This window comes from Camelus dromedarius, chromosome 15 (assembly GCF_036321535.1).
Source record: "Camelus dromedarius isolate mCamDro1 chromosome 15, mCamDro1.pat, whole genome shotgun sequence".
In the NCBI taxonomy this organism is placed as follows: Eukaryota; Metazoa; Chordata; class Mammalia; order Artiodactyla; family Camelidae; genus Camelus; species Camelus dromedarius.
Window position 1 is genome coordinate 38,343,969 of NC_087450.1, and position 20,235 is coordinate 38,364,203.

The 20,235-nt window shown below is 43.1% G+C and overlaps 1 protein-coding gene across 2 annotated transcripts in view; it reads right to left on the reverse strand.

Annotated features, from left to right (window-relative positions):
• VIT (vitrin) overlaps nucleotides 1-13,741 on the reverse strand; it is a 92,470-nt gene extending 78,729 nt beyond the window's left edge. For both annotated transcript variants that reach the window (XM_010999646.3, XM_031466840.2), the window contains exon 1: nucleotides 13,471-13,741. The gene's annotated coding sequence lies outside the window, so the exon portion shown is untranslated. The remainder of the gene's footprint in view (nucleotides 1-13,470) is intronic.
• Between the last annotated feature and the right edge of the window lie 6,494 nt (nucleotides 13,742-20,235).

Consider the following 20,235-nt stretch of genomic DNA (forward strand, 5'->3'; position numbering starts at 1 on the left):
CTGCCTCTCACAAGCTTATCCATTTTTCAAAGTTTACTCATGGGCCACCTCTTCTAGGTAAATCTCTCTGATCTCCTCAAGTCAAAATTCATCTTCAATCATGCATCCATTTAATCATTCCAAAAGATTTTGGGTGTGTACACTGTGCTAGGCAGAGAGGAAGAAGGTGTAGGACCTATCATCAGGTTGCTGTGAGTCTTCTAGAAAGAAACTGATGTGCACTCATCATAACTAGCATTAACTGAGCTTTTTAAGTGTCAGTAATATATTAACTCATTTAATCCTCACAACAACTTGATCAAGTAGGGGCTGTTTCTTGCCTTAATTTCAGAAGTAAGGAATTGGAGGCACACAGAAGTTAAGTACTTCGCCCAAGGGTCACAGGGCTGGAAAGAAGAGGAGCTGGAATTCAACCCAGGCAGTCTGAGTGTAGAGGCCCTGCATTTCGTTTCACTGCTTGCCATAGATGTTTCATAATAAGCAAGTGCACTTCCCTCATCCGCATTCTGATTTAATTGGTCTTAGTTGGAGTCCATATTTTTTTTAAAGCTCCCCACGTGACTCCACTGTGCAGCCACAATTGAGACCCTCTGCTCTCAAGGATATGTAATAACGAAAAGGGTAGATGACTGAATAGGCCTGAGGCATGAGGATTGGAAGAGGCTTGAATTCATTTAACTGGCAGGTTGGAAGACAATGAGTGGTGAGGGAAGGACAGGACAAAGGGGATGGAGAAGCTTCAGGACCTGGGAGCTGCTGGGCCAGGCTGGGAGAGGAGTCAGACTGTTAGGGAGGAAAGCAAGGCCATGTCAGCCTTGAAAGTCATGCCTAAAGAATGCGGAATTGATCCTTTAGGTAATGGGGAGACATGGAGGGCTTAAAAGTTATTTTTGCATTCATCATTTTTAATAAGGCCCCTTGAGGCTTCCATGAGCCATTCACTTGGAGAAAATCTGCCCTAGTGGGCATGCAGGATTTATGTAATGCTGGTGTTTGTCTGATCTATGATGCTACATGGGGGAACACCTAACAATACCCTTTGTCCACAAGGTAGAAAGAGCCAGTGTTCATTTGGAAACATTGAATAGTTATGAGAGGCTTCTGCTATATTTCCAAAATGCCAAAAATCCCTTGAGGACAGACATCTCTGAATGGGGAGAAGCCACATCTGCAGCCTTGCTTTCTTCATCTCTGCCTAATGTAAAGCCTCAGCTGCTTGTCAGTGGATGTGAGTTGATCTGTAAGGCTGGAAAAGGGAAGGCTGGCACTAAAAAAGGCCTTTACAATGTGGAGGTGACCTCAATCTGCAAGTAAACCTTTAAATAGATCACATTCCTCAGGGCCAGGCCTGTAACACTGCATTTCCTGTTACCACGACTCCAGTGGTCACTGTTATAGTCCCCCGTATTCTGTGAAGGAGACAGAAAGAATAAGCCAGAGAGGACAGTAATTTGTCTTTCTTATTTCCCTTCTTTCCAATTCTTTCCTAATTTTATTGTAAGGAATGCCCAAAGAAAAGTTCAAGCCAAATAAGCAAGGAAGACAGGAGAAATTTTGCCTTTTCTCAATATGTTGGCTTCTGAGGACACACCAGGCTCCTGGAACATGTGCCCTAAGTCAGGCTGTCTGGACTAGACATTGTTGGTTGCCTAAGCCGAGAACCTGCTTCCCCACTTCCTCCTTCCTAACACAACCCCAGCTTAGTAAAGGGAATAAATATAGCCAGAGGACTCAGAAGAAGCTGGTCCATCTCTAGCTCCTGGGGTGGATCCTGAGTCCAAGTCTATGCCAAGATTGGTTTTATATATATAAAATCGCTGGTGATTGCTTCATGACTGCAGGCTTGAGCCCATCAGTACATGGCCCCCTCCAGTTGATCATGACTATTCAAGAGTGGACTGTGTCCCGAGTTGTATCAGACAGACAGAAAGGAAAAACTTGAATCCTATGTTTTTCAGGCAAGGTCGCCTCTCTTGTTGGAAATGAACAAGGGAGCAGGTTGTTCTAGCTGTGCTGGAAGCCATGTTGTGACCATGAGGCTAGTTAGTCTGAGGGAAAAGTCAGCACAAATAAGAGGAAGGCAGCCAAGCGAATCACAGAGAAATGAAGCTGGAGCTTTGATTGTCCTGTGCGTGCAGGCTGGGCCCACCTCTGGACCACCTGTTATGGGAGATAATGCATTTCCCTTTCAGTTGGGCTTGCTGCTGTAAGGGTATTCCTGGCTACTTTCTAACTCATAGTGCCTGTCCATACAGTGGATTCACCTAGGGAAGTCAGTAATGACACAGGTTTATAGCAGAACCTGCAGAGTGTTTTTTTCAGCAATCCTCTCATCAGAACCACCTAAGAACCTCTTGAGGTGGTAGATGACGTGATTATTCCTGTAATACAGAGCAGTGAAGTGGCTTGCCTAAGGTCACACAGCTCAGATCTTCTCTATTTCAATTTTGTGCTCTTTTTGCTCTATCAGGTTCATCACATGACTGTTACTGTAAATTCCAAGCTACTTCATCATTTACTATACATAATAGTATTATGAAATAAAAATTCCACTCCTCATTTGTATAGTGTCTCACTTTTAAAAGACTAGTTATGTCTATAACCTTACAAGATGCCTGAAGTGGGGGAGGGATAGCTCAATGGTAGAGTATGTGCTTAGCATGCACGAGGTCATGGGTTCAATCCCTAAACCTCCATTTTCAAAAAAAAAAAAAAAAAAAAAAGCTAATAATAAATAAATAAATAGGCCTAATTACCTCCCCCAAAACAAATAAACAGAAAAGATCCCTGAAGTATGTGGCTCAGATATTATAGTCAAATGTAAAAATAACACTTGATGAAATTAAGGGACTCAGCTGGTCAAAAGCCTATAATTTGGCAAAACAAAACAAAAAACAAACCAACAAAAAAACCCCAAAACTTAGGCCAATCAAGATCTTTCTTGGGATTTTGGAATCGAAACCCTAAAAGCGTTGAAAGCTGGGAGCCCAGCTGAAGGCCACATGGGGCTCTGAAGATAAAGACGGGGGAGATGGAGAAGATAAAGTGCATGGCCCTGGGAGAGGCAGGGAGAGCAGCTGCTTTGGTTCCTGGCCACTTCCCGGGTCCCATTTCAAGTCCGAAGGAGGCCCAGCTGGACTTGAGCTCCTGTGCAGGACATAGATGTTTCTGGGCCCTTTTACTGCAGCCAGTTTGAGTTGGTTTCTGTTCCTTGAGGCTTTGATGAAAATGCTTTTCATGCTTGTTGTTGAGTTGTGTCCTGTTTCCCTGAAATGATTAGTAGGTACGCGAAGACATGTAAAATGAAGAGGCCTTTTGTGTGTGCTTGTCTTTCAGTAGCCTCAAAGCAGAGGTCTCTAGAGTGGCTTTACCCAACCCCGGAGCCAGCTCTGGGAAGAAGTGTGGCAAGGAACCCCATGAACTGTGGCAGCCGTTGAGCAAGAAGAACACAGCCTGCATGCCTGGGAGGCTCTGGGAGGAAAACTAGGAGGGGAGACCTTGAAATTGTGCTGTCCTGATGTGGAGTTCCTGGTATATTTATGAGCATGGCTCAAAACCTGGGGTGATTTTGCCCCCTAGGAAAGAGTCATTGGTGTTACGGTATTGGCATGTAGTGGGCAGAGGCCAGGGATGCTGCTAGACGCCTACGACACATAGGACAGAATTATCCAGCCTGATGTGCCAGTAGTGTCAGGGTTGAGAAACTGATTGACAATGTTTATTTTTCAGTATATGTATAAGAATCTTATGCTCACTGATGTTCCAATCTAGAAATTGTCCATAAATACTATAGGTGGGTTTTTTTGTTTGTTTGTTTGATGACTAAGGTGTGAGCTACTCAGGATCCCTTTCTCTGGGGTCACTTTTGATCACCAGACACAGTCAGGGCAAATCCTAAAGCAAAGATACTCACTCCTGGGCAGTGGTATGGATTAAAAGGCGTGTGTTCAGTGACTGATCAATGCCATTAGGTTCATTGATCCATGTGGCATGTTTCTACATGTCACAAAACCAAAAGGGGAAAGCCTTTCCTGGTGCGTGTGTTTCAGACCATCGTTTTGTACCTCGTTAAGAACCTGACATATGGTAATGCTTTCCACATCCACAAAGGCTTGGACCAATAGTGATTTCCAGTGAGACTGCAAACAGTAATTACGTTTCTGAAGTGGTAGTTTAGATCTTATATTGCCAGTGGGAAAAAATACTAGTTTGCAGGCATGCCCCCAAATGAGCTCTAAAGAACTCCTTCCAAGAGTTATTTATCCTCTGTAATGGAAGGGGGCACGGAGAGCAGTAAATCTGGGGGAAGGGGAGAGGAGCTCAGTAAAAGGCCAGGTGGACCATGACTGTGCCCCTTAGTTACTCTGGAAACCGTTCCCGGTTTAGAAGATTCTCACGAAAGCTTTGGAAGATGAGTTTCTCTCATCAGAGGCTTCTTTCCCTAATGTGTTTGACACTGTGGATTAGCCCTGCCTCCTCCCAGTGTGTTTTCTCCCTTGGGCTTTGAGGTTTGTGGTTGCTAAGGAGCCGTCCGCTGTGAGTGTGGAGCTGGGTATCTGCTTCAAGTCCAGCTGTGATCCCCAGAGCCCCGCCTGGCCCGAACACTCTGTGCTTTTTGGTCTGCCTTCAATTCTGAGGCCCAGAAAAACATTTTCGGGTCTGGCACAGCCTCCCAGCTGAGGCAGGCAGGAAGATGAGGGCGGGTCTGCAGGATCCGTAGTATCTTCCCGTCTGCCCCCTTGGTCTCAGATGACAGGGCTCCAGCTCTTCCCAGGCTGCCGAGAGGCGGGCTTGGGGCTGTGGGTCAAAGGGCATTCCTGAGTCCCAGCAATCAGAGGCGTGGGGGACACGCAGGGTGTGGAGCAGGACAGTGACTGCGGCTGAGCTGAGGGCCGTGGAGGATTAAGTCCTAGTAATCGGCGGGGACCAGCAGAAGGAGTCACGGAGAAGCAGGAGACCCAGCTCCCCAGTGGGAGCCCTGTGGCCTCACGCTCCAGAGGGCTTCTTGGACCTTTCCCAGCTCTGCTGGAGCCTTTGCACCTCCTCCACGTCCCTCCTGACAGTCGTGCTGTCTAGTTGCCTGTGACATGAGATGGGATCAGTCCTCTGTTCCTCTTCGTGGAAAGTCTGAGAAATTTAGCGTCCACGCCAGCAATAATCACTGTCATTTGCTGAATGTTCACATGCTACACACTGCGCATGGGCGATTTCATTTATCACAGTGATCCTATCAGGTCAGTACTTTTGCACCCATTTTTCAGGGTAGGAAATTGAGGCTTGGGGAACTTTAGTAAGCTGTTCAACTTTAGTAAGCCAGAAGTAAGTTGTAGAGCGAATGTGTAGCAGAACCAGAATTCTACTCCAGGCCTCAAACATTTAACCCCACTCACCACCCCATTGTACAACTGTAACAGATAGTTTCACTTTCCTTTTTGTCTTGATGCATATATCCTAGGCTTTTTGAAATATGCTGTTGACAGTAATTTAGATGCATGTTGTGAAATACATATACTGAGTGATAAAACTGTCTTACTTATCAGGACAAGAGATTTTTTTTTTGAGAGCCATATTTGGGCTTGAACTCACACACAGCTTTCTCCCTCACACAAATGTTATTTAGGGTAAAGTGATGCACCAAGCATATTTTTAAGTTTAACCAGGCATAACACACCCATCTAAATAAACATCTGAGTGTGTTGTAATTGGCTGTGTAATGGGATGTTAAAACGGGATGATCCTTTGTCTTAGTTTCAGCTGAGACTGAATACCAGCTGCTTCCACATTCTGGAAGGGGTCTCCTTGCAGCTCCTCTCACCATCACCTGAAGCAGGTGGGACCGGGGAGACCACGGCTCCTCTTCTGCATCTGGGGAGGGAGAGTGCCAACAACTTTTCCTGAAGTAACCCTGCCCTCTGCTTTCCAGCTGCCCTCTCGGCTTCCACAACCTGTTGTACTGTCTGGAGGGAGGCAGTCACCGGGGATCCTGGTTCTTGGTTATTTCCTTTGGAAGTCCAGCTTGGATGCCCAGTGACCCAGTTGAAATGACTGAGTTGTTGTGTCCCTTGGGCTTGAGGGCACAATGGACTGGTGTCTGACTCCTGCTTAAGTCAGGAGAGGAGATCGCTCATGGCAAACAAGACTAACTGTGTGAGAGTCAGCCTGAGGTTGCTTTAGGTCCTGCCCAAGCCGGGTGCAGGGAGGGCTGAGGAGGTGGCTGGAGGTCACCCCCGGTTGCTCAGGGGCTGAGGGAGGGACTGTAAACCCCCAGCCAGAGCAGATGCCACTGAGGGGTCCCAGCAGAGTGGGGCGCATCTCTGAAGAACCCATGGAGGTGCTCCCGTGGGGACAAATAACAGCTGTGCATGCCCACCAAACCCAGGGAATCGAGATGCCAGCTCACAACAGTACTAACCAGTAAGGCCCTCTGTCACCTTTATGTCTCCTCTCTGTCCCCTCTTCAACTCTGGACATGAAGAGACCACCCTTACAGTCAAGGGGAGAGGGGTAAAGGTGCAAAGCAGAGAAAGAATGAATGCAGTCACACCCCTTCCCCGGTGCAGAAAGCAAGCCTGGGGCTGGGTTGGGGGTGAAACTGGACACGCGGCTTTTGTGTCTTTAAGCATTACCTACGTATTACCTCCATATTAATAACTGAACTGAGTTGTTGAGGTGAGGCGGTGATGTGAGCAAGCTCTTTTCAAAACCCCTGTAATATTACGAAGTATGCAATATTAAGGGACCTACTCAGATTTCATCCAGGGCAGAGTCTGAAACTGCCCACAGACAGCGTGTGAGTGGGCACTGCAGGCGTCTGGGGGAAATCTGGAGGTGTTAGGAAGTCCACCCTGGATCTCACCTGTTTTCTTCCTCACTCAGCCTGCTCCAGAAACGCACTGGTCTCCCAAGCACGGTTCAACCCCAGGGCCTTTGCATTTGCTCTTTCCCCGGGGATCCACACAGGTCGCTCCCTGGCTTCCTTCACCTCTCTCTTGGTTTAAGTGTCCCTTTTTCAGACATTTATCTAACTACACAGTGCAAATCATCACTGCTCTGTCCAACCTCCTCGTCCTACTTTCTAAAGGTTTTCCCAGCCCATATCACCAGCAGACCCAGACCTCTTAAGTGCATGGTCCCAGACTGGCAGCCCCAGGAGAACGCAGAGTGTTTCGTGCTCTGTTCATCCCACGCACACAGAATTGTGGATGGCACATGGTGGGGGCCCAGTAAATATTTATTTTGCTTTCACTGAATCTCTGTGCTTCCCTAGATTCCCTTTCAGAGCACAGATCTACTCGCTCTGTTGTACAGGTGAATCCAGCCTGGGCAAGCTGACGTGTTCGTTTACGTCCAAAGCAGGTTTTCTCTGTCTGGTATACAAAGGAGGCCGAGGAGGGAACTCGCTTTGCATTGAGACGCCAATGACCTGATGCCTTGGAAACTATACACTGGGTTCCCCCAAAGGAATAGTTTTTTGTTTTTTTTTTTTTTGTTTGTTTGTTTGTTTGTTTGTTTCTGAGAAGAAAGAATGCAGACCCAGAATTTCTTCTTACTATAGCCTGAAGGGTGATTTTTATGAATTTTTACCACATGCCCACACAAAACTTAAGCCTTTCTCTCACTGAGGGAAAGAATTTGAGAAATTTTTACTAGAGTCTTGTCAATGGAGAGACCCTGATTAGGGAAAGTGATTTTCTGAAGTCGTCTGTGTCATAGGGAAGTACGATCCTTTCTGTGACTCTCTGCCAACTTAACCCTAGAGTGAGGATAAAGGACACCTTTTGGGGACTAGCGACTCAAAGAACTTGATAATGAGGTCTGCTCCTTGGCCTCCCCTCTGAGAGTCAGGTCTTCCCAACACACCTGAAAAGGGATTCTGAAGTCAGAAGATGATTCAAGAATGACAGAAATAAAAACCCTTCATTCTCAAAGGCCTTCTCCCATGAGTTTCTTGTCTCCACTCCCTTTTATCAGTATTACTGGGGAGACTATCCTTGCAAAAAGGAATGATTTCCTTAGAAACTTAATTTGGCTTGAACACAATGTTTTCAGGGATGGCAACGATTAATTTGGTGCAGTGATAGAAAAACCAGGACCATGTGAATTGTGGCCTGGCTAGTTCAGAATGTGAGCTCTGAAACTAGGCTGCTCGGGTTTGATGTTGATTGAGCTCCATCACTTACTGGCCATGTGACCTTGGACAGCTTACTTCTCAGTGCCTCAGTTTTCTCATCTGTATAGTGGAAAGAGCAATAACCCATCTCCTGTGGTAGCTGTCAGGATTAAATGAGTTAATATATGGAACGGGCTTAGAGTAGTGCCTGGCTCAGAAGACTAACTCTGTAAGTGCTGTCACTACTTAAGGTTGTTGTTGGGGTGGTTAATCATGATTATTGTCATTGTCATCATTACTCTCATAACCATCCTCTCGCAAAACATGGCCCACTTAGACTTTAGTTTAGGACATAACAGAGGTAAAGCCACCAGTTAAATCCATCTCAGTAAGATTCTGCCCAGGATTACCCATGGCTTGATTTTAGGATTCTTGGTGAAGGAACCACATGGCTTTGTGACTGTCACTGGAATAAACTCTTCTCGGGCCCCAAAAGGGAACAGTTCTGTAGTTTTGTTGCTCCCTTCTCTACTCAGAGATTTGTGGGGGTCTTTAGCTCATTTTCACGAAAATCTTTTAAGTGGTTGTAGGACAGCTGGCCCAATGGAATGGCTGAGGAATGACATCTAGCATTCTTAAGAAGAATTGGAAAAAACCATCCCCTGAAGTGATAAGGAAGCAGAAATGGGCCTAAACAGTTTTTAAAATTATAAGACCAGAATCAGATAGAACCACCCAAATATTCTGTAAACTGAATCTAAACCAAATGAATTTTTTGTTGTGTCAAGACCCTGGCTTGTGAATTTGACTCAGAAAAGGGTTTGGCCTTCGTTAGCTCAGTTCATCTTTCTCCCCCAGGGGATGAGCACCGAGGAATGCAGCAGCGGATCCCAGCAAGTCACAACCTCTGCCACAGGGAGTGTTGGGCTTTTTGCAGGTTGCCACATGATGTGCAGCTTTTATGGGTCTCAACCCAGAGCATCGCCTGGTGCCTGCTCCGTGCACTTCCCGGGCAGCCCTGAGCATTTCCAGCGGGCGGTCTCTCAGGACTTCTTGAAGGTTTGCAGGCTGTTGAAATGGAAAAGTTTTCTAGTTGATTTAACAAGTTCTGAATCCAGTCTCCACAACCGTGTGTGTTACAGGATAAGGCAACCATAGGAAAATGCAGTCAACAAAACTGAAGTCGTCTTTGCTCTGTTGTGAATTTTAGCTCTTCACCTCCTGGTTTGCAAGCAGGAATTCACCTAGATGACCTCAGACTGGCGTGAATTTGTTTGGTGTGTGTGTGGTTTTTTTTAAATTAAAATTTCCATTTGGTCCTTTTTAAAGTCCTCTGTCTCTTTGTTGAGCTCCTCATTTTGTTTTCCCGACTTGGTTACATTATTTATCTGTGTTCTCTTGCGGCTCTTGGAGCATCTTTAGAAGAATTATTCTGACTTCTTTGTCAGGCAGCTCGTGTATCGCCATTTCTTTGGGGTCAGTTACTGGAGGTTTACTGTTTCTTTGGTGGTGCTGTTTCCCCAGTTCTTCACGATCCCTGTAGCCTTGTGTGGATGTCTGTGCATTTGAAGAAGCAATTGCCTCCTTCCAGTTTCATGGACTGACTCCTGTAAGGAGAGACCTTCACCTGTGGGTGGACGCACACTGGAGTGCGCTGTGGCCTTGGTCTAGTAGTGCCGAGCACCAAGTCTGGGGTTTCTGTTGGCTCCAAATCCAGGGAGACTTGATATCTTGACAACTCAGGCCACAGTGTCAACAACCGTGTGGTCCCTGGAGAACGCTGCAGGGGATCCACGGTGGCTGCAGGGACTGTTGGGGTCCTCAGTGGCACCACCAGTGGCTAGGGACCAGGGCAGGCAGTGGTGGTGGTGGGAGCTGGCAACGTGCACACACTGGGCTGCAAGGCCAACTGCAGGTGCAGGTGCTGGTGCGGTGGCAGGGCCGGTTGCGGACACACATGTAGGGGCAAGGGCCAGGGTCGCCGGGGCTGGGGCCACCTTCGGGCTCACTAGCAGCTGTGGGGCCCCTGACTGTCAGTGTGCACTCCTGTGGCTGCAGGGCCTCACCACAGGCTGTGCGCTGCAGTGGCGTCTGGTGCTAGGAGTTGGGCTGGCGGGCACAGGTGCATAGCTGAAGGGGCTGGTTGCAGGGGAGCCCAGCGGTGCAGGCCATTGACAGGACTTAGGGCCCTGGCTGTCTGTGTGCAGGCCTGTGTGTTCATTAAAATTTAAGAACTGGCCCTATCAAAAAGCCATTTCTGATGTGTTGCCTAAATTTGCTCTGCTCTGTGGCTCCCTTCTTGCCCCATTCTCTGCACTAGCAGGAGCTGCTCACAGCCATTGTGCAGGGAACTTTCATGCCTGTAAAAACTAGCAAATTCCCTTTGTACTTCGCTCTCTCACCAAATCGTGTTGAGGGAGTGAGGCATTTCACCAGCTTCTGCAAACCACAGGAAGACCCGTGTTTAGGCAGCCAGTGGGGGACCTTTGAGGTTTCTCAAAATACAGACATCACAGAAGTTGCCTCTCTTGCTTTAGTATTTGCTGATCAATTGAATATCTCAGGTTCTCTGGGTGAAGAGATGGCAACAAATTTCTAATAATTGTATTAATATCCCATAGTCCCACATATTTATGTGCTCACTACATCCAAAGAGTTAACGTTTAAAAGTTTGAAGAGGATTGCAGATGATTTGTTTCACAGCTGATCTGATTTCTGCATTCCAGTCCCACATGCTGAAAAATCACTTGCTAACATTTGGGTACCAGGCACCGATTGAAGCTTTTTGCCACAACCCTGTGAGGTGAGCACTAATAGTAGACCCTTTTTACAGATGTGAGAACTGAGGTCCAGAGGGTTTAAGGAATTTGCCAAAGTTAACATATTTAAGAAGTGGCAGTGCCTCCTTCCTGACAAACCCCACAGGGTCCATGGCATGGGGTGGGGGGCATTTGGCCTTAAATTTAGATATTTGACATTATCTCCACATGAGGTTATGCAGTCATAGAAATACTCCAGAGAACTAAAAGAAGTCTGTCATACAGCTTTAACCACACTGTCCTCAGTATCCTATGGATAGATATGTATAAATATATATATTTATGCATATACTTATGTTACATTTCACTAACAAAATTATGTTACATTTCATTTTTGTATATGTTAAAGTCCTTAGTTAGGTAAACATAAATATTTTAAATATACCATAGGGTTCATGACCCTGTTCTGATTTTGTCATATACGGAACATCTCAACAGTGAAATTGGCCTGGCTGTGTCTTGACATTGGAGATGTTCCAGTGCATAGAACAATAGGATCAGAAGGGAAACTTAGAGACTATCTTGTCCGACTTCTTCATTTCATTTGTGAGGAAATGGAGACAGAGATGTTGAGTAATCTCCCCAAGGTCACACAGCTAGACTGCCCTTCCACTGACAGACAGACCAGTGCACTCTGTCCTGCACCCACTGCTCTCAATGCCTGGCTCATGCCTCCACACTAGCAATGAGAGAAGTTGCACACTTGGGCATGTGTACTGGGAACATCCTGGAGGCCACGAGACATTTATTTTACAATCAATGATTCCTTCCCGTGCAGTCTTTTTTTCTTTTTTTAAATATGCAGGGAAAACAATTCCATCTCTTTAGAACTTTTCACATTTCAAAACCCTTTTCAAACTGAGAATCAGTATTGAACCTCATGACCGTCCTGGGAGGGGGTGTATGCAGGCATTGCTATTTATGTTTTTCAGATGGTGAAACAAAAATCCAAAACTGTCACACACCTCTCCTAAGGAAACACAGCTAGGTCGTGGCAGAGCTGTTACTGTCATTTAGGACTCCTGGCTTGGGATGTAGCACTGAACTTTACTGCTTTCCTGTAGACAGCATGTCCTACCGGAATTACAGATGAGAACAGCACAAGCATTTTTGTTCTCCTGATGCTATTCATAAACCATCCTCAAACCCAGTGCATTTTCTTTGAAAGGAACTATTCTTCACGTGATCAGCAACTTGGCAGAAAAGATAATTAGATCTTCTAAAAGTTATTCATAAAGTAAACGCTGTGTCAGGATAGATATTAAGCATTTCCTAATGTATTTCCTTTCAGTGGTGAGGTGTAAGATCTATTTAAATGAAGCTTAGTCTGGGAAACCAGCATATTGCAATTAAAAATGCAGCCCTTGTACTCTTGCAATTCTTTGTCTAAAGCCCTTTTATAAAAGGGGGTATTTTAATTCAATAAATAAAAGACAGGCACTCCCAGCTTTCCTATGGACGGAGTAGCTACGGCTTGCAGCTCACACACACAACAGAGAAAACACACAAACAAATAGTATTTGATCTTGCCTTGCTGCAGGCTATTTTCATCTTTCAAGGGACCGAGGGGAAAACAACCTCAGAACTTTACCACCAAAACTTCCAAATTTATTGCAACCCAACGTAATGGCAAAATGCTATTTTCTTAGTGCTCACATTTTTTGAATAACCACCATGGCCAAGAATGCCTGGTTTTATATTTACAATAAACCCAAAGAAAAATCTTGAATTCCACTCTCAGTTTGGGGATGGCAAAGATGCCATGGGTTGTTCGGAGCAAACCATCAAGTCTAATTATTTAGTCTTATCCTCTCTGTTTAACCTGAGCTCGAGGCATTTATTTCATGTTTATACTGGTTTAACACAAATCATGCTGAAAAGAGATTTCGTATCCTGTTTCCCTGTGCAAAGCTGGGCTACAGTAGTAGACTTAACAATGCCAGCCCTTTCTTGGGCTTATCAGTTAAAGAAGCATTCAGCCTAAGAAAACACTTCCAGTGTAAACAGGGTACAGAATTGCACATTTAGCCACATTCCACTGGGATCTGTCTCAATAGAGAGAAGTATAGAACACTAAGTAATTTCTCCTTTAATTTAGCATCAATGTGCCCGTTTCTCATACTGCTTTTCACACATTGTTATAAGTAATTTATTACATTGCTGTTGCATTCCACGCAGCAAGTAAGGTATAAAAAAAGCAAGATAATAGATTTAAACCAGCTTTAAAGTTCTGCACAAGCATTATACTTTTCAACATATTTTAACCATAATTAAGTTGGCTTAAAGATACAGTGAAAATCTTGTTCTAATCTTATCTCAGCACAATTTCTTTATAGTTGATATACATAATATTAGTTGTTTACAAGGATGGCAACTACCACCCACTCCCATCTCAAATCTCCTGAGACTGAAATTTGTACAGACTGATTACTTGGTCAAGGGATGTATTCTAGTTTTTAATGATAAAATACATTTTCATGTTTTCAGGACAAGAAATGGAAAGCAAACTATTTACATAGCTTAGAAATTTATCAGACCTACCTTGTTTGAAGGAAGCAATTTTTTTTTTCAGAACTCTTCCACCACACAGAATGGATATCCTTTTTTGCTTAAGCTTGTCTGCATCACAGATCCCATCCAAATTATTCTTAAAGAAGAAAGAAGAAGAGGTCCAAGCACCTTTTCTCTTCTGAGAGGAGCTAATCAAACATTCCCATCAACCTCTCAGCACTTTGAAAAGCACATTTTACACCACACACACACACACACACACTCTCTCTCTCTCTCTCTCACACACACACACACACACTGCTTCTCACACTGGTTTTAGTGCTGAACTAGGCGGTCCTCTTTTAAATTTCCACTCCCACTTGCTTTTTTTTTGGGGGGGGTAAGGATGTCTAAATTTTCTTTTCTAGCCTAAAGCACACATTTTCAGTAGGCAAATCCTGCAATTTGAAATCCTGAAAAGTAGAAGAGAAACATCTAGATAAAATGGAAATTGGGAAATATACTTTAAAACGGACTTAAGCAGGGCAATTCAATTTTCTCTTTCTTTTTCAAATGCTAGCGAACAGCTGGATTAAAACTACATAAAGAAAGAAAACTGTGCAAACACTACCGAGCTGATTCTACTGGACTCTCACTTGTGGAGTGAGAATAATTTTCCTACATGTTTAAAGCTTTTTTTTTGGTTTAGTTCGCTTCAGTCCTTTCTGCAATTTTGGCAAGTTTAATGAAGTGACCGTAGTCTAGGCTGCTGGGAACGGGACACAAGATAATAATAGGGGGAAGTAAAACCTGACTCTTGTTTCCAAAAAATAATGATGGATAGCTCACATCTGAGTGAAATCCGCTGGATTTTAGTTATTTACATGTTAGTGTCATCAATTACATCGAAAGGATTCAGACCCAAAACATTACATTAGCATATCACAGCATCTTAAAAACAGACCATAAAAAGTACATCTGGCATTCCTTGAGATCCAAATGTTCATTAGTGTGACAGAGCCTCCTCCTTCCAGCAGGGTAGGGGGAGCCCAGAGCCAGTCCTCTGCCCGCCGGGGACCCTGAACCCACACAGCCCCAGTCCGAGGAGGAGAATCTCCCCGAGCAGCCTGGGGATGGCTCCTTATTTAAGATTATGGTTTGAATCTTTTTTTCTCCATTTGGTTCTGCATTTAAATGATTTCTCAATCCTGTTTCTTCCTCCACAAAATCTTGAGCCTGGGTCTGTTCATGGTGAGGGTGTTTCTGCCACATGGAGGGCATGTCCCATGCTTTGAGTCAAGGAAGGTTCAGAAATGGCAGCCCAGGCATAGCTAATAATATTTCTATTACTGTTAATAATAACAATGCAAATCGCCGTTTATCAAATACTTATTAATGCTGGGAGTGGTGATTAGCCCTCTGCATGTATGAACTCATTTACCACTTAGAAGCAGCTAGAGAGGTCAGTACCAGTACTTCCATCCTACAGATAACAGAACTGAGGCTCCAGGAGATTCAATGACTTTCCCAGGGTCACTCAGCTGGAAAGGCAAGAACTGGGATTCAGATTCAAGACTGTCGGACTCTGATGCAATGTGCTATGTTAACACTTAGAGCTTCTTCTTTTTTTTTTTTTTTTACATTAGTTTAATTTACTTTCTTGTGAATAAGGCAGAATCAAATGTAAAGGTACTGAAAGCATATAAAGGGATACTCAAAGCGAAATGCAAACTGAAAAGCAATTATGTTTGCGGGGATGAAGAATTTTGAAATACATAATTCTGGTTGCACACCATTATGGATGTAGTTAATGCTAATGAATTAACTAATTTAAAATGATTAAAATGGAAAAAAATTTGTTATACATGTTTACCACAATAAAAAAGAGAGAGGGAGAAATTATCCCTTTAAAATAAGCAGTGAAATATCACTTTCTTTTCATCAGATTGGCAAGAATTATGAGTTAAGTATGGGGGGTGAACTGTGTGAAATATTATGTAGCAGCTAGAAGCAAAGAACCAGATATGGAATTTGAACAATGATCCCCAGGCCAGATCACCTAGGTTTGACTGTTGGTTTTAGCACCTGCCATTTGGTAAGTCCCCTAACTTCTCTGTTTCTTAGTTTCCATCTGTAAAATGAGAAAAAAGTAATAAAACCTGTCTCAAGAGTTGTGACAGAGGAATTAATATTTGTCAAGTTCTTGGGATCTTGCCTCATGTGAAGCAACTACTATATAAGTGTTTTTATAAAAAGAAAATGCATCAGCACTACTATATTCATTTTCTATTGCTGTGTAACAAATTAGCACAAATTTAGTGTCTTAAAACAGGACCCATTTACTATCTTGTAGTTCTGTAGATTAGAAGTTCAGGCATGGTATGGCTGGGTTCTCTGCTCAGAGTCTCACAAGGCTGAAATCAAAGTGTCTACAAGACTAGGTTCTTATCTAGAAGTGCTGGGAGAGAATTCACCAAACCAGGTTGTTGGCAGAGTTCAGCTGTTTGCAGTTCTAGGACTGAGGTCCCCGTTTTTTGCTGGCTATCAGCCAGGGCTGCTCTAACTCCTAGAAATCACCCCACTTCTCATTGCATGACTTCCTCCATCTTTAAAACAGTCATGGTGTGTTGAATCGTTTTCGTGCTTGGATTCTCTCTGACTTCCTCTTTTACGAAGAAGCCAGAGAAAACTGCTTTTAAAGGACTCAGGTGATTAGGTTAGGTCTACGGGGTAATATTCTTAGTGTCAACTGATTAGTAACTATAATTACATATTAGTTACTACATAACAATATTGCTTTGCCATGTAACATAGTATCATCAGGCCCCAGAGCAAAGATCATGGAGGCCATCCTAGGATTCTGCCTACCACAACTATTGATCTTAAAAACATTATTCTGAGGGAAAGAATGAGAAACACCACACTGGGATGGTTAATTTTGTGTCAACTTGACTGGGCCATCTGGTGCCTGGATATTAGTTAAACATTGTTTCTGGGTGTGTCTATGAGAATGTTCCTGAATGAGATCAGCATTTGGATCAGTGGACTGAGGAAAGCGGATTTCCCCTCCCCAACATGGGTGGGTCTCATCCAATCCGTTGATGGTCTGAGCAGAATAAAAGGCTGAATGAGAAAGAATTCTTCCTCTCCACTTCTGTCTTCGAGTTGGGACATTGGTTTTCTCCTGCCTTTGGACTTGCACTTAGACTGAACTATACCATTAGCTCTCAGGGTCTCCAGTTTGCTGACTGCAAATCTTGGACTCCTCAGCTTCCATAATCACATTAGCTAATTCTTTATAGTAAACTCTCTCTCTCTCTTTATATATATATATATATATATATATATATATATATATATATATCCTATTGGTTTTGTTTCTCCGGAGAACCTAGACTATTACAAATACAATTATGAAAATTAAAATGCATCCATAAAATGACACACATTTTGCAAGAACACGTGTAAGTGACTATATCCTCAGCAGACCCGTGGCACTTCAGAGACTTGTACCTGCTGTTCCCCAGGGTTTCTCTTGGATATCTGCGTGGCTCACGTGCTCACCTTCATCATGTGTTTGTTCAAATGTCACCTCTTGAGTAAGGCCTTGCTTGGCCACTCTGCTTAAAATAGCCCTAACCACACCCAACCCCCAGCATTTCCTTTTCTCCTTTGTTTTATTTCCCCATAGTATTTATTACCTTTTAATAATATTTAACTATTTAATTTTTCATTGTGCATCCTCCACTGGAATGTAGGCTCCCAGATGGCAGGGTTTTAAAATCTGTTTTGGTCACTGGTGTATAGCTAGCCCTTTGAACTGACACACAAGAGGCATACATACAGTAAGTATTAACTCAATGAATGATTTTCCAATACATTAGAATGCTTGCCTATGAGGGAAGGGAATGGGAGTGGAGAATTGAGATAAAATGGAATCAAAAACATTAAAGCAAAAGTCCTGGAGCCTTTTGGACCAGTGATGATGAAGCTGAGAATTGACAACCCTCCACACCCAAGGCTGGCAGCAGGACAATACTTAGAGGATAGTCCAGTTGGGAGCCTCAGTGAAATCTTTGAGCTGCTTTAACTAAAACAAGAACACAGCTTCCTGGTAAGTGGCCTTGAGCTTGCTGTTTGGCATTAACTGGACGTCTAGATTATTTCTAGTTGAGAGGAGAAATTGTGGTGTTCAGTTTTTCCTGCGTTACTCCTTGAGATTCTGTTTTGCCTGTAACTCACCGTGGTCGCTTGAAAGCAGCAGTTCTTTCCTAAATAACTATTTGTCACTACATAAACTTAGTGTCCCAGTCTTGTACTGTATCCAGTATAAAAACTCAAATCTCTCTTAGAACATTCTCTATTGAAAATTTTTATTATTGCCATAAACATTGAACTTGATGACTCTTTAAAATATTGCCTCATTTTTTTTTTCACTCCAGAGATAAAACTCAGAGAAATCAACGCACCCTTCATATCACAAATCCATTCTTTTATGTGACTTTTAAAAATACAGGGTGGCAATTTAAGAGTCTAAGTAATGAGATAGCCTTTTCAGGCACTTCTGATACTTTTACTGTGTGCAAGAATGAAACACAAGAGTTATACCTTTCATAACACAAGCTCACTGAAATGTCTAAGGCTGTATCATGTTTGATGCAACATCAATTTTTCATAGAAATATGATTTGCCTGGAACTCTTTTACAACAGTTTGGGGACTTTTTCTCCCTCAACTTCGGTAGAAGCTTACTGCAAGGACCAGGTGTTAGTTCAGTTTCCTTAACATTGTTGAATATTACTGCTTAGTACGTGTGTTTTGTATAGTGTCAATGTGAATAGAAAATTTGTTAACGTAATTAACATTTAAAAAAATTGAAGTGTGTCAGTTCACAATGTTGCGTCAGTTTCTGGTGTACAGCATAATGCCTCAGTCATACATATACATACATACATTCCTTTTCATTTTCTTTTTCCTTATAGGTTACTGTAAGATAACCTATACAATAGGAACTTCTTGTTTATCTATTTTATATATGGTAGTTAGGATCTGCAAATCTAGAACTCTCAAATTTATACCTTCCCACCCCCCTTCACGCCTGCTAACCATAAGTTTGTTTTCTATGTCTGTGCATAATTAACATTTATTAAATTTATATTATCACTATCTGTCAGAAGCAAAGAGGTTATTACAAGGAAATATCTTTCAAAAAAATTGAAGGTGCCAAAATGGGAGTATGGAATAACTTACAAACAATAGACTATAGGTAGTCAAATTGCCAAGGAATGTAAAAGAGCCTCCAAAACTAGAAGAGTTCTTAAGAGTATATCAGAGGGAAAATTGATTAGAGATTAGGTAGGAGTTACTGATTGTGATTCAAAATGTAGACTTCGTGGTGCAAAGGAGACAGTAGACCAATAGAATTCATCTTCTTCCTCAGGCTGTTAAAAAACAAAACAAAACAAGATGTTAGGAAGATTACTACTCCCAAATGCTTCCCTGAAAGAAATGAGCTGGAAACACTGTATCAAACATTGGACAACACCCTCATTATTCCAGGCTAAACTGACACAAAATAAACCCAGATAAATCACTGTGATTGCAAGAGCATAAAAGAGGTTCAAAGACCTAAAGAATGATTATTAGGAACTGGAGGCTATAACGTAGATCCTAGCATTAAAAAAGGCTGCTGGTCTGGCACATTAGCAAAATACAAAAGTACCTAGTTCAAAACAAGGGCTCAAAATGGTTGGCAAGAGATTATAGGTCTTATATCTCCCTTTTATGCCAAATAAGCAAATGGAATCTAAACTAAAGGGCTGGTTCACTGAACACTTGTCTGCTGGGGCTCTGCTGATCTAAGCCGTGCTGTGCTGGGCTGTACAGCTCTGCTTCTCAGTGTGGGCCTGTGGCTGGCTAGGGAGCCTCTGTTCTACATGTATTTATTTTGGTGCCCGTGCTGCAGGGCAACAGCTGTGCGGGGGAAGAGCTGCTTCTCCCGGGAATGGCAAAGTCATAAGTGGGCAATAGGAAATTTGTGAAGGCCCTTAAGGTTTAGTCTTAGAACGAGCACACTGTCACTTCTTTTCTGGCCATTCAATTGGCCAAAACAAGTTTCATGACTAACCCCAAAGCCCAGGGGCAGGGAATGAGACTCTGCCCGTAAAGAGGCTATGGCAAGGGTGTGGCTGAAGAGAGGAGTGAAGATTTTTATGGTTAATACACTGGCATATCCTGTCAGTGTCCATGTTTGCCATTGTGCCTTTCTTCCCATATCTTCTCTCTGGATTCACATTGCTTCCTACTGATAGAAGTATTCAAGAGAATAAGAATTGGTGGATACTTAACATAATAAAATATGCATGTATCCTAGTCCTAAAATCCATCATCTTACTTGAAGGGGAAACTCTAGAGGCATTTCCACTAAAATCAGAAACTCATTAAGGATACCTACTGTCTACTGCTATTCAGCATTGTACTGGAGGTGTTAGCCAATGCATTTCAACAAGAGAAAAAAAAGTAAGAAAAAAGTATGTCATGAATGCATAAAATAGGTATATGTATAACATGCAAAATATGTGTTAATTGACTGTTTATGTTATCAGAAGGCCTCTGGTCAACAGTGGAGTATTAGCAGTTGTGAGTTCTCGTAAAGTCAAAAGATAGATGCAGATTTTTGACTGCAGGGGTTGCAGGTGGTCATTGACTCTAACTGCACCCACCCCCCGTGTTGTTCAAGTGTCAACTGTATTTATTGAGCATTTACTCTATACCAGGCACCATTCTAAGCACTTTGCATATATGGATTCATTTCATC